This window comes from Taudactylus pleione, unplaced genomic scaffold (genome assembly GCF_031769625.1).
Source record: "Taudactylus pleione unplaced genomic scaffold, aTauple2 ptg000127l, whole genome shotgun sequence".
Lineage (NCBI taxonomy): Eukaryota > Metazoa > Chordata > Amphibia > Anura > Myobatrachidae > Taudactylus > Taudactylus pleione.
In genome coordinates this window covers 17909430-17923645 of record NW_028284529.1, presented here as the reverse complement: position 1 = coordinate 17923645, position 14216 = coordinate 17909430, and the positions used below count along the sequence as shown (strand labels likewise).

General features: G+C 37.0%; 1 pseudogene; it reads left to right on the top strand.

Moving 5' to 3' along the window:
- The first annotated feature begins 1285 nt into the window (after positions 1-1285).
- LOC148523853 (5S ribosomal RNA) lies at positions 1286-1403 on the top strand (annotated as a pseudogene).
- The last annotated feature ends 12813 nt before the right edge of the window (positions 1404-14216 follow it).

The window sequence follows — 14216 nt, the reverse complement described above, 5'->3', positions numbered from 1 at the left end:
GAGCATATGTATTTAAGTAATTAGTCATGGATTGTCGATACGGAGGAGGTGAACAAGCCCTCTGCCGGGCAAAACGCGCGTCCTCACTGTCACTTACACTGTCCGGACTTCCAGCCTGTGCATGGGCTGGACGCCGCAGAGATTTGGATGCAGGAGCGGTATAGTATCTATTGCATTCAGTAGTAGCAGTACCGCCGTGTCTTTGTATCCGCTTCATTGTGGGGATCTGAATGCAGGAGTGATATTTATTTATTTATATACTGACATAGCAGGACTTTTGTGTCCTTGGACCTATATTTATGGTCTATCTAACATCTTATAAGCGATCTCTTAGTGTGATTTGCTGATTACAGCCTTAAAATCTTATATATTCATATACTAGAGATCAATTATCAACTCTGTCTCTGTTACTTGCACATGATCATATGCTAAATTGGTACTTATTGTTCACTGTTTGTGATTCAATGCTTTATATATTCCATATACTTCTTTTGTGAATGCTTCTATCTAAGCTAGCTTATTAGCATTATATTTTTTCACAATCTCCCTTACTTTACAGTGGAGAAATATTGTGTATCACTCATGTTTATATTTATTGTGGCATTTGTTAGTCTGATTTACTAACCTTATATATATCACTGGTGGATTTAATTATGCTAATCGATTGATTGATACGTGGACAATAGAACCCGCTGTTCCAGGATTTGATGTATATTTGTTATTTCCTTTTGACATTCACTATGTTCGTATGACTTTCCTACAAATTATTTTTCTTATTTAATTACCTATACCTGAGGATTTTTTATTTAATTCACACAGAGACAGTGAGTTTTGTTTTCTATATTTCTTGATGGTCTGACACCTGCTGTGTCATTTATTATCTTTCTATTTATCATATTAATTACAATTATTAGGTGGTGATATATATCTCTCCATCCATTTGGTTTTACAATACTGCTCTCAGTTTGATTGACTATACTATCTTAGTTTATTACAAGATATTTTGTTGGACTAATTTCATATGTCCTTAACACAGCTCCAATGAATGCATAAATACTTATGATTTACCTCCTCATTGAATTAGGAGGTTAGAAGAACATACTAATACTTGCATAATAAGTTGGATGATTTCTTGTGACTAATTTAATATACTAGTAGTACAAATAAAGTCTGTCTGTGCATTCTTTTTTTGGAAGCTGTTAAATACCATCAAATGGACTACTAATATTGCTAGTCCTACATATATATTGCTTTGACCTGGCAATTGTGCAATTTTCCCTAATATACCTACAGCCATACTATGCATGATTGCCCAATCCCATCTGATCTTGGAAGCTAAACTGCATTTGGCCTAGTCAGTAGCCGGTAGGGTGACCTCCAGGGAATACCAGGTGCTGTAGTCTAAGATATACATTTGGGAGTGGTTTTGCACATGGTCATGCAGTATAGAAATTTATAGTTCCAATCAAACACACCCAATTTCTGAGTGTATAACGAATTCTCAATTCGCCTTCAGATTTCATTATGACTTATGAAATATGCTTCTCTATGATGGAATATTCCATCTAAACTATTAAGATAATTATATGGTACATGATTATTTTAATATTGCTAATAAAAGTTATGTCTTAATTTTACTATAATTAATACTTAAGAGTGCCCCAGATAATAGCCATACTTTTTCCTCTTTTTGTGTCAGTTTTATCATCTCCAAGCACTGGCTCATCACATATTGCTGATGGCGTCATCAACCCGACATTGGTGCCGAGTTGGGCCGCCAGTCTACATGAGGTCTCACCCGGGTAGCACCCGGAATGAGTACGTGAACATAATCCTGAGCACGAACTGGCAGTCTGATGGAAAAGAGGTGTCAAAAAAAGTAATCTACAATCAGAAACTTATGTAGAAGGAAAATGTATGGGATTTTATGATAATACATTCATGTTGTTATAGATTCATTTTTATCTGTGTAAAGATCTTCTTCTGAATGTCCCTCGTCAATTACAATAACAATAGATTGATAATCTTTGGTTTTTTTGTGCAAGCTATTATACCAAATAAGAAGTAAAGGACATTATTTTCATTCTGTCATTATTATAGATTAATCTAGATACAGTGAGATATTAAAAGGCAATAAACAAATAAGAAAAGGGATGATTCCACAAATAAATTACATTAATTTAAGAAGTTAGAAATACTAAAATTTTGGTATTTATTTCTTTGTAGTAAATATTATATAAGATATCAAACAGCAACCACCTCTTTAGTACCTATCTCTGTTTTGAAAGAGAATATGTAAAAGTTTTGAATAATACATTGTCTTCAATACAGAAACAATTCAGTGCTGTAACTCCCACAACATACTTAATTGCTGTCACTATTATTTTGCATTTCACAAGATTCTAACAGTGTTATGCCAGTAATTTATGACTGTCTGTACTTATGCTTCACATATAGAACCATTTATTTCTGTCTAAGCCGGAGTTGTCATTTTAGCCTCTGTCAGTTGGGCAGTGAATATTATTTTAATTAGGTGACTATGGTGAATATGTATGATTCTACAAAAGTAGACATTGCATTGTCAATCGGAATAACTTATAATCATCATATTGGGAAAAATATATAATGAATGTATGAAAATGTTTATACATTGTCCAATATGCTTGCTTTGCATTCCATGCTGTTTACTAATAACTATATATTCTTTTTTTATTTTCCAAGGGTACTTAGTGACCCAATAACTTCATGTTATGGCAAAAATGTTATATTATAAGTATAATAGAGTTTGTAATTTATTTTTGTTAACGTGCAATTATATTTTGTTTCTTGTGTGATTAAATTCCCAAAAGCATGATTGTTAATGTAAGTACTATCAATGAGCCTTTTTGGTGGGCCCATCCTAGTTAATAAGATCCATTATAAAAAGCATTATGATAACCCACTCTCTGTATACAGTTGTCCACAATGCATCTCACATGAATCATTCAGCCAGGAACCTCAATCCACGGCATTGGTCTATCTAAAATCTGTTAGACCTCATAGCCTTTTAGCTTGGCTCAATTGGGTTAATTTGCAACTGTGAGTATTGGTCTGCAATGTCTCTGCATGTCCAACAAGGATGGCTCTGCTATAGCTAAGATGGACACCACTAGATAACAAAACAAATAACATATGAAGAAGGGGTCAGAATAAAATGGTTAAGCTAGCACTTGCTTTTATAGGTGCGTTTCACCCATAAAAAAGAACATAATGTTGCACTGGAAAATTCTGAGGATGGTTTATGTCACAATCAACGGTGAACCACTTAGAGAGTGACTGCACTACCCAAACATAGAAAATACTAGAAAAATAGGATGGATGTGCTAGATGTAACAATGCATATGAATTAATATGCATTTATTGCTATGTTTGTGATAGTCAGAAACATATCCCTTAATATATGTTGTCTTCCCTGATGCTAAAAAATCTTTGGCAGATGCTTTTGACTCCTACCATGATACCAAATACCCAGCTGACACATCTATATTTACCTATTGGTGTGCCTAAAAAGCAGTCCTTCAGGAGGTAGCTAATCAATCGGGAGCATGCTTGAAAAAACAATGTCTGCATCAACAAGCTGGTTTGCCATGAAAGAAATAGAATTAATGTAACCGTTTCCCTGTGTGGCAAAATACTCTTTAATCTGCTAACATAGCTAATGCTTTCACTGGTTACTGAGCAACAGCAAAGATTGTCACCCCACAGAGGAAGTTAATATATCAACAGGTAGCACCTCCCATTATATATAAATATATATATATATATATATATTTATATTTATATTTAGGGTGTTCAGTCTAGGGCCCTCTTCTACATTTTCATTGTATTTGTTTATTAAGAGCTATTTATATAGCACACACATATTCCGCAGCGCTTTACAGAGACGATTTTGCCATTCATATCAGTCCCTTCCCCAGTGGAGCTTACAATCTATATTCCCTATAACATGCACACACGCACATGCACACTAGGGTTAATTTTGCTTGGAGCCAATTAACCTACAAGTATATTTTTGGAGTATGGGAGTAAACCAGAGTACCTGGAGGAAGCCCATGCAAGCACAGGGAGAATATAAAAACTCCACTAAGATCATGACTCTCTGGTTTCTCTTAATGCACCTATGTCTGAACAAGAGAATACAATAGTTATTAAGTCTCTGCCTGTAGGGAAGGCACTAGATCCATATGGTTTCACTAATTCCTTTTATAAACCTCCTTTTTGTGGTACCCTACTCAGTCGCCTACCCAGCCCTGCCAATAACCCTCATCATCACAAATTTTAAAATCTATACTAAATTGATTGCAAATAGGCGATCTTTGCTTTTTCCCAAATTGATTCAGTTGGACCAGGTGAGCTTTATGGCAGGTAGACAGGCATCCAAAAACACACCTAGGGTTTTCAATCTTACTGAATATATGCTGAGAAGTAAACACCAGTTTGTACTCCTTTCTTTAGATACACAGTCTTTATCTCACCCTGACAAAGCTTCACTAAATTTGGTCATCCCGTATATTTTGGGGTTACCCTTGGTCTATGAAAAGGAGGTATATTAATTCCAACCAATTCAGCATCTTACAGCCCTCACCATTAATTGCCCTTTTACATGTTTACCCCAGGATTGTTATGTTCTAGAATATATACTGGTAGCATATAAAAGTGCTATACAGTGTAGATCAATTTTGGAAGAACACCTCCCCACCTACTCTTTGTAAGATCATAATCAAGGTTCAGTATGCCTTTGAGATATTGATATTGGGAATTCCATAGTCAACCTCATCTTTATCTACATTAGTTAAATGGTTTTAGTGGCATAGTTTTGTAACATATGGAAAGGAAGCTGACTTTTCTCATGAATGACCCTCTCATTCTACAGAATTACTTCTACTATAATGTCATTGTTCTACCTGTGTTTTTTCCAGGTGAATGTCTTTGTGTTTTTTGATGTATGTGTAATTGTATCTCTAAAGAATGTTTTTTGTATTTTTATGTATTTCCATATTCTTTGTTCTGTATCCCTTTCCCAATATACTATCACATTACATTTAATACATATTTTCAAATACATAGGAACTGACTGCAGTCAATAAGTATTAAAAAACATATGCTATATATTGTATTCTGAACAGGATAGCTATTGCTGATTATTTTATAACTAATAGTCCATTCAATGGTAAAAAGTATTAAGTCATACAAACATGAAGAAGCAGTAAGTTACTGGTCTCTCCTTTGGAACACAAGTGTCCCTCTTCACTGAAGTATGGTGTGCAGAACATCTCAAAACAGTGGTGCCACTGTATTTTGGAACCATTCTTCTCCTTTTCTGGAGTGATAAATTCCCTTCCCACTCTTCTCTAATACAGGGCTTCAAAGGGTTAGATGCCAATGGATTCCTATGTTATTTACCTGTATACAAAGTGGAGATGATGCAAAAACCTTACCCAGCCTCTTCCATGGAATGCCACAAAGCATCTGTTTAAGGGTCCCATTAAAATGTTTGCACAAACAATTATTTTGTGGGTAATAGGATCTGGTAATCAGATGCTCTTCCAGCATCTTTTTTTACAGAGGCTTTACAATAGGTTAGACCTAAACTGGGAACCCTGATGAGTTAATATTTTCTTTGGGAACCCTACCAAGGAGAAAATGGTTATAAGAGCATCAACCATATTGCTTGTCTATACTGATAATAGAGCCACAGCTTCCGGGTACCTGGCCGATTAGTCCATTATTTTGAGGCTGAATCTACACCAACCCACTCAATGGGCTTAGCTATAATGTTCAGGGGTATTATAGGGCCACACCCTGCATCTCCAGGTTTTCCGCCATCTGACAAGTATAACAGGAGCCACAGTAGTTGTTTTGTTAGTCTGCATTCCTGGACAGTAAAAATTGTGTACTAAGCTTGACTCAGTTTTATTTATGTCCAAATGTCCTGCCAAGGAGACTTCATGAGCTACTCTCAACAACCCTTCTCTACATGCCTGGGGTACTACAAAATGTCTCTCAGTCACCCAAACCTCTTGCAAACCTTTGACTGTTTTTTCTCTCTACAAACTTCCTCTTTTCCTAAACACTGTCATCTGTATAGACTCAGTGAGAGGCTGGTCATTACACCCTCTCAATGATGCTAAAAAAGTCATGGTCTGTTGTGCATCAATGAAAGTCTGAGTTCTAATCTGCTAGTCAATGTCTGGAAAAATCAATGGTAAATGTGTTTGTGCAGAGTCTGCAGGTAGAGAGATGAGTGTAGAGAAATCTGTGTCAGTGATTTCTGCTACTGGCAATTCACTTCTACACCCAGGTTGAGGATATAGCCTGTGTTGCTTGCTGTTGGTTGACCATGGCTAGCACAGGAATGGTGTATCCTTACTTAGAAAGTATAGACATGTTAAACTTTCATAGATACATTTACACACATTTTTTCAAATCAGTTCCTGGAACCTGTGAACCAACATAGCTGTCCTCATCAATGAAATAATTAATAAGATCATTATTATGTACAGTTAAACATATATTCCACTTTTCAGTCTGTGATACCTAAGAAGAAACATGGTTATTTGTTCCCTCAAAAACATCAGTGATACCACAATTAGTTATATACACATAATCAGTTCCCAATAACACGTTTTTAGGGAGATTATTCAGAACACCAACTTCTCTCAAACATTTCCTTAATCCACAGTCTAGATAAACTCTTACCATCAAGATGCAATCAAACCACTCCTCATACAGAAATAGTATTTCCCTTGAAAATGTCATTGGGACCCAGTATTGCTGAATGCACAAAAGTATCAGTTGCCCCTGTGTCTCTCAAACCCACGGTTACCTTGTCAGCAACAGTTACTGATAGCATATTGTCCCCGGGGTGCTCTATATCAAGACATAGCAAAGCTGGGAAGGTGAATATAATTTAATGTGAAACTGCTCAAGTTGAAGATTCCTGTATTTTGGATGAATTATATCTTCTTTTTGTTGGACTTTTAGCCTCCTCTACTTCCTATTTTTCATTTGTCCCTCATTTTCTTCTTAAGGGTGATGCTCTGTCCACCATCTCCTTCAGTGGTGAGAATCTGTTCATGCTAATTTAGAGAGATTAATTCTAAAAAAGTGGTTGAGGTTGGCAATTCTCCAAAGTTGTTCAATTTATTTGTGGATATTAGTTCTGATGTGATTCTATTCCTAGCATCAGGACTGAGATGTTAAAATTGTGATTTCTTTTTGTGTGCCCCACTTCAATAATGTCCACAACATGCTCCTCTGTTATCTTCTTGGTGATATTGTTCCTGTAATCTGAAGTATTTTGGTGACCTTTGATGGTTTTTATAGTTCCTAAAAAAATGTTGTGTTGTGTATGGTTGTAATAATTGATGTATGGTGGACCCCAAGGTTTTGGGAATTTTCTCTCCATGTGTCTCTCTCTTGAATGACAAGATGGTGGTCTTCATCTTGGTAGTCTATGGCCAGTGGCTGCTTTGTTGGGTTTTATTTTCATAATCCTCTTACTCTCTTTTAAATTTATTTTTTTTGATAGACATAATTTGTTCTTCAACTTTCTCAAATTTCTCTAATGGGTAGAGTAGGCCTGTTAAGTTTATTTGCAAAATTAATGAATTTCTTTCAAGTTAGAATGATCTAGGTCTATAAAAATACCTTGAATATGTTACTGCGTCTTGTGATTTCCATTGTTTCTTAATAAGAGTTCTTCAAGATCTATTCAAGGAGTGGTCAAGTAGCAGCCAGGATATGTTTTGGAGAAAATTATGGACTCCAAATGGTATATTTATGAAATATTGATTTTAATAGATTCTAATCGATTTTAAATCAATTTCAATCATTTTATATTGATGTGTTTTGGGGCTGAATCATACATTTACTAAAAAGTTATTTTTATTTGTTTTTTTTAAGTATTGGTAAATGTGTTATTTACTTCCAAAAGCACAAGATCAATAATAAATAGATTTATTTAAAATTGACCATTAGTAAATATACTGCCAAATGTACTGCCAAATGGTTTGAAGGTTAAAGATAAATTAGTTGGTCCATTGGAAGAGATATGCGACAGTAGAAAAATTATGTGTCCTTTACAGTGAAATGTGGGCCTGATTCAGACCTGCTTGCAAGTGCTTGAGCGCTCACAAGCGTGTCAATGGTGGGCTCTGCGTGTGCACAAGCCCCGGCGCAAGAGAGAATTTCTCTCACTCCGTGGCTCACTACAAAAGGGGCGGCTGTCGATGTTGATCGACAGCTCGCCCATTTTGTAGACATGGCAGGGGGGTGGTTTCACAAACAGAGGCGTTCCCAAGTGAACACCTGCCATTTGTGGGTGGCCCCACTCACATCACCAGTGATGTCAGTGGGAGAGCTTCTGGCTCTATTAGAGCCAAAAGATCTCTGGGGCTTGCAGCCATGAGACCCTGCCACAAGGGTCTCATCACAAGCCCTGATGGTCATGATGGTCTTGACCATCGCGACCATCATCCTGGCCGCTCGCAATATATGTGGGTGGTCCCCCACAGCTATGCGAGCGGCCAAGAGTCCGCACAAGAAAAACCCACCCTGATTCAGAGCGAGCGCTCTTTCAGAGCATCCATCTCTGAATCAGGCCTACTATGCAGAAAGTTTAAAAAATATAAATAGCTCTTTCCTGGAAAATCACATTATAAGGATCCACTGACTACTCCTCATTGGAGGGAACCTTTAGAACTGGTGGGTGCAGATGTTGCTTTCTGTGCTGTTTGGTTGCTTAAGCAACTCTTAAGCAGCCAGCTAACCAGTGATCACAGTGAATTACCACAGAACTGCCTCATTATTGCACATGTCTTCTGGTTTATGTTTGCTCATTATAATGAAGGAAGCCCTGTCTCTCATGCAGGTGATAGTTTAATTCATAGTGTAAATTGGTAAAGCCTGATGACTGCATTTTGATGTGATCATTGGCTAGAAATTTACCTTTTCTCTTTTGTGCCCACTGTGACCATTGCCTGGATACGTATCTTCTCTTGTAGCTGACTACCTGACCATAGCCTTGGATACTGATCTGATATTGGCTGGGAAACTTACTTTATCTGGTATGTAACTGCCCTGTCCTGATCCTGAATACTGACCATTCCTGAATTCTACCTCTGAAAAAGCCCTCCTGGTACAACTATTTGCTTTTGGAGGAGCTGGATTAATTGTAGGTATGCAAGTTCAACCATACACATTGTTGAGTTACATTTTTGCCAATGTCAAAGTACTTACCATATCACTCTCCTGTCTGTCTATACAAACCCGAATATAATTTTGTGCCAACATTATAATTAGTATAGGCTCCTACTTGGGACTTACCACAGTTTCTAACATCTGGTATCACAACCACATATTGCCAAAATGCTCAATATATAATCTGTAAGCCCTACTACAACAACTAACTGGTGTCACCAAAACATAGATGATTTCGGTGTTTTTTCACCACCGATTTGTAAATATGTCCTGGTTTGCCTATGAGTGACCAAATGCAATTTTTATGAGCAATTTCAAGCACAAATGCTCTCCATCACTCCACACAACTTTTGATGCATAGTCATTTTGCTGTCTGTTTGTTTATTGCATGATTTACAGTTTTAGGCCTCTTTTGGACACACAGTATTTTAATTTTGTACATTTTAATTACTTCCAATATTTGTTTTTATAATTTAAGTGCCTCTCAAAAAAAGAGTCCTTTTCTTTTCCTAATTTGACAAGTTCCCCACTTTCCAGGGTGCACCTACACTTTACTACCTAAACTCCTTTTGGGATCATATTAAGTAAATATACAGTATGTTGAGAAAACTAACACAACCTGACACTAGTAGTAGCACCAGTGCTTAGGGTCCCTGACCCAGTGTATTTATCTCAGTAATAGGTGCCTTTTTACTACCTGATAGAAGGCTAAAATAACTATGATTGATTCAGAGTTGTATGATAATCCCATCACAACAGCAACTTTTTACAAGGCTATTATAAAATAAATGCTAATGTTGCAGCCACTGAGAGATGTATTGAAGCACCCACCTGTGGCATTGAACATCCAAAAATCTGCATAAAAAGTCGCAGAATATGTGTTCAAGGTTGCAGCATCAGTTGCAGATCACTCGATTATCAGATTTCTGAGTAATGCTATGGCTACCCAGAATGGATGATGGAACTACTAAAACACTGGCACAAGTGTAACTGCATACAAAGATCTAGTCACTGGATCCGACAGTCCTAAAAAATGGTTGCAACATGTCGCAATGTTTTTGATCCACCTCTCCTTTCCCACCTGTTACAACCCACAAATGGTCCATAACTGTCCATCACACATTTATTAATTAATTCTTTAATAACCTCTGAGGATAATTAATCTTAAAATCAGTGAAATCATAGCATTTCAGATGTTTAAAAAGAAAACAACACTCTTCTAAATACAGTATATTAACAATTTAAAATTGCATGTAACGATACAATAAAAATAACATGTTTCAATACTTCACAAGTTTATAGAATAAATAATAACTTGATATTTAGTCTTTAAAATCTCAGAAGAAACAGTTTTTGCATTTTATTCTCTAAAATATAATTCAACATTGTCTCATTTAATATTTAATTACAGATTGTGACTTACAAGACACATCAAACTCAAAAGGCAGAATCGAGAAGACTTAGGGTGTTTCATGCATGTTACAGAGCTGTATATGCCCAGGGCATTTCTATTCATAAAGAAATAAGAGAAAAAACAGTCAAGTGGAAATGAAGGAACATATAAAGTTCTTCACACTTTTATTATAACTTAAATCGTTTGACCCCCAAACTGTTGACTAAAACATTTCTAAAATCAGAAAATTTATACTATATTTTCCTCAAATCATAGTTTGGATCTTTGTAATTTTGATGAACTGACGTGAATAACCAAAATGAAATCTACTTAATAATATTTTTCAAGTGCAGTTTTTCATCTTTTAAACACTGATACTAAAAATAAAATAGATGTTAAATTATAAGAACCCTTCCTGATGGGATGCCTGTTGCTCACACAGATAGTGTAGATGCTTATAGAAAGTGTCATCTGCACTCCTCTAGTGACCACCTCCTGCAACAACTTCTCTCAATAATATGTACATTCTCTTCTCCTGATATTTATGAAGAATATCTTAGCCAAACCCTAGAAATGCCCTTGATGAAGTGGCTCTATCTAGTCCACAAACTGCAAGTCAACTCTGATGTGGGCCATTGCTTTCTAAAGTAACACCAGATCTTCAGAATTGTCTGTTAAAGTAGAACATTGCTGAAGAAAACTTCATACTTTTTCCTCATCCATATGACTGATTACTAATAATATCAATTTATTTGAATACTGCCAAACAAACAGATTTCCAGTCACACATCTCTACTCAAGTTTCTAACCCCAGATACCTTTTTTGATACATTATCATGCCTCCAACAGCTACTATCAGTGTTCAATAACTTGTTTAATTATTGAGGACAAGATTGTTAAAATATCATATAAAATGGTATCATCTTCTTTAAACCAACAACCTACTCAATTCCCTCCTTGATCTCACTAATGAAGATGAATTATCTACTCTCTTCTTGTCTTCATATTCTACTATCTCTCCTCTTGATTCTGTACCCTCACAAATCAGTTTAACCATGTATCTTGTGGTAATTCCAATCTTGGCTAAAATCTGTAATCTTACTCTCTCTACTGTTATTTTCTCATCATTATTTATGCATGCAGTGAGTACACCTATTCTAAAGTAAAAACTAAATTCTCACCCAAATTATCTCAAATTATCATCCCATCTCTTATCTTCCTTGCCCTTCCAAGCTGCTTCCCCACCTAATTTGGTGACATTTTGGTTGTTATATTGAGCTACAGAGGGCTTTGTATAGGGGAAGTTTAATTATGGCCACCCTGTATATCACTTATCCTCTTGTATCAAATGTGTATTTCTCTATAGATGGTAAGCTTGCAAGCAGAGTGTTGATTAAGCCTTTTTATGATTTTGCTTCCAATTTTACTTCCTAATTATTTGTTTCTCTCATATTATTTCTTCCCTCACATTAAGGTACATGTTGGCTGTTATATAAATATAAAGGGGTACATTTACTAACAATAATGTTTGTTCAAACTTGCAATCTCAGGTGTATTTTGCTATTTTTTCAACACAGAAACTTACTATGACAAGCATCAGTTGAACACAGCTGGATCCAAAGTAAAAATGCACTCGTTAACACAAAATGAGATGTATACTGTACACCATTGTCTAAATGTGGCATTACTTTCCATATACAAGAATACAACACAGGAATTTACCAAGATCCGTGATTATAATCACAGGTGTAATCTAAGCAACTTGGTTAAAATAGTAGTATTAAATAAACTACCTCCTGAGCAGCATATCTTGCAGAAACATACAAAGATCAGTGTGATCTGTGTATGTTTCTACCTCTAATGAATCAAAGAAAAGTGTTAAATTAAGAAAAAAATCTGCATGTGGTTCCCCCCCAAAAGCATAACCAGCCCGGGCTCTGTGAGCCTGTCTTGGCTCTAAAAATAAACTAGAAAATGTGTAGGGGTCCCCCGTATTGTATGAACCAGCACTGGGCTCTGTGAGCCGCTCCTGGTTTTAAAAATATGGAGAAAAAAATTGTGTGAGTTTCCCCAAATTTTTTTAAAACCAGCAACGGGCTCAAACTAGTCAGAGTGTAATGTCATAGCCAGGGGAACCTTTCACCGGATCCCCTAGCCAAAGCATTAACACCCTAAACTAGTCAGACCAGGCTAGGGTTTCCAGCGGAGGTAGGGACCACCCAATTAAAGGGTTCTCCCTCTCCTGAGCAGCCTAGGCTTAGGATGAAGCCAGGATTTTCACTGCACTCATGGCCAGTGGGTGCAGAGATAATATTGATAATTATAAATGTCTACTATTGTTTTTTACAGTGGCACTAAAAGTGCCAGCATGCCTGCCCTTTGACACTTGGAAAACTACTAGTGCCAGCAGAAAAGTAGCACTGGTACCCCCACTGTAAAAAATTGTAAAAAACCACAGAACACACACAATAGAATGTAAAAAGTTTATTACACAAAAACACACACACACTATACTGACCTTGTCCCCGGTGTTCTGTCCTCTTCTCCAGTAGAGATCCTTACCTTAAAAAACATACCAGGTAACACATGATGTTTCCAGCACTTGCTGGGCCAGTCAATCAGCGGCTGCTCTAGAGTAAGTGGCCTCTGATTGGCGAACAGACACACCAATCAGCAGCTGCTTACTCTAGTAGTGGCCTCTGATTGGCTGCTGGCCTGGAAACTGCAGGAAACCATGTGGGTTCCGTCACTTGCCGAGAAAAAGATGTATGTGAAAACACATACATCTCTTCAGTGTCTGAAATGGTGTGAGTTAATCTGTCTTTCTTTATGGTCAGTATCTTTACTGGACAATAGGACTGACCTGCGCCAAGAGGAAGTTGAGTATTTACTTTTTTATAATTAGTTATGTTACTGGACAGGGGGACCAAACACTGTGGACAAGTTGATTATAGTGTGTGTAAATTTTTTTTTCTTTCTATGGTGTGTGTCCTGTATTTTCTTCCCTATATTTTACAGTGGGGGTATTGGTGCCGGCCGCCTGCTGGCTCTTGTAGTCTACAAGTGCCAAAGGGAAGGCACGCTGGCACCTGTAGCCTTACTGCAAAAAAACAATAGAACACATTTATTATCACTAATACCCCTGCACCCATTGACCAAGGGGCAGGGAAAAGCCCAGGCTTCATCCTAGGCCTTGGGTGCTTAAGAGGGGGTCCCTTTTTTGGGGGGTCCCAACTTCCCCTGGGATCCCCAGTCTGGGCTGACTAGTTTGGGATGTTTATCCTTTTGCAAGGGGTTATGGTGAAATGGTCCCCTGGCTGTGGCATTAGACTCTGAAAAGTTTGAGCCCGGTGCTGGCTTAAATAATACGGGGAACCTCATGCAATTTTTCCCCATATTTTTAAAACAAGGAGTGGCTCACAGAACCCTGTGGTGGTTCATAAAATATGGGTATCCCTACACAATTTTTATTATCTGTATTTTTAGAACCAGGACTTGCTCACAAAGCATAGGGCTTGTTATGCTTTTGGGGAGGGGGACCCCTCGCTGATTTTTTTTCTTACATCTATGTTTTATTTTAACA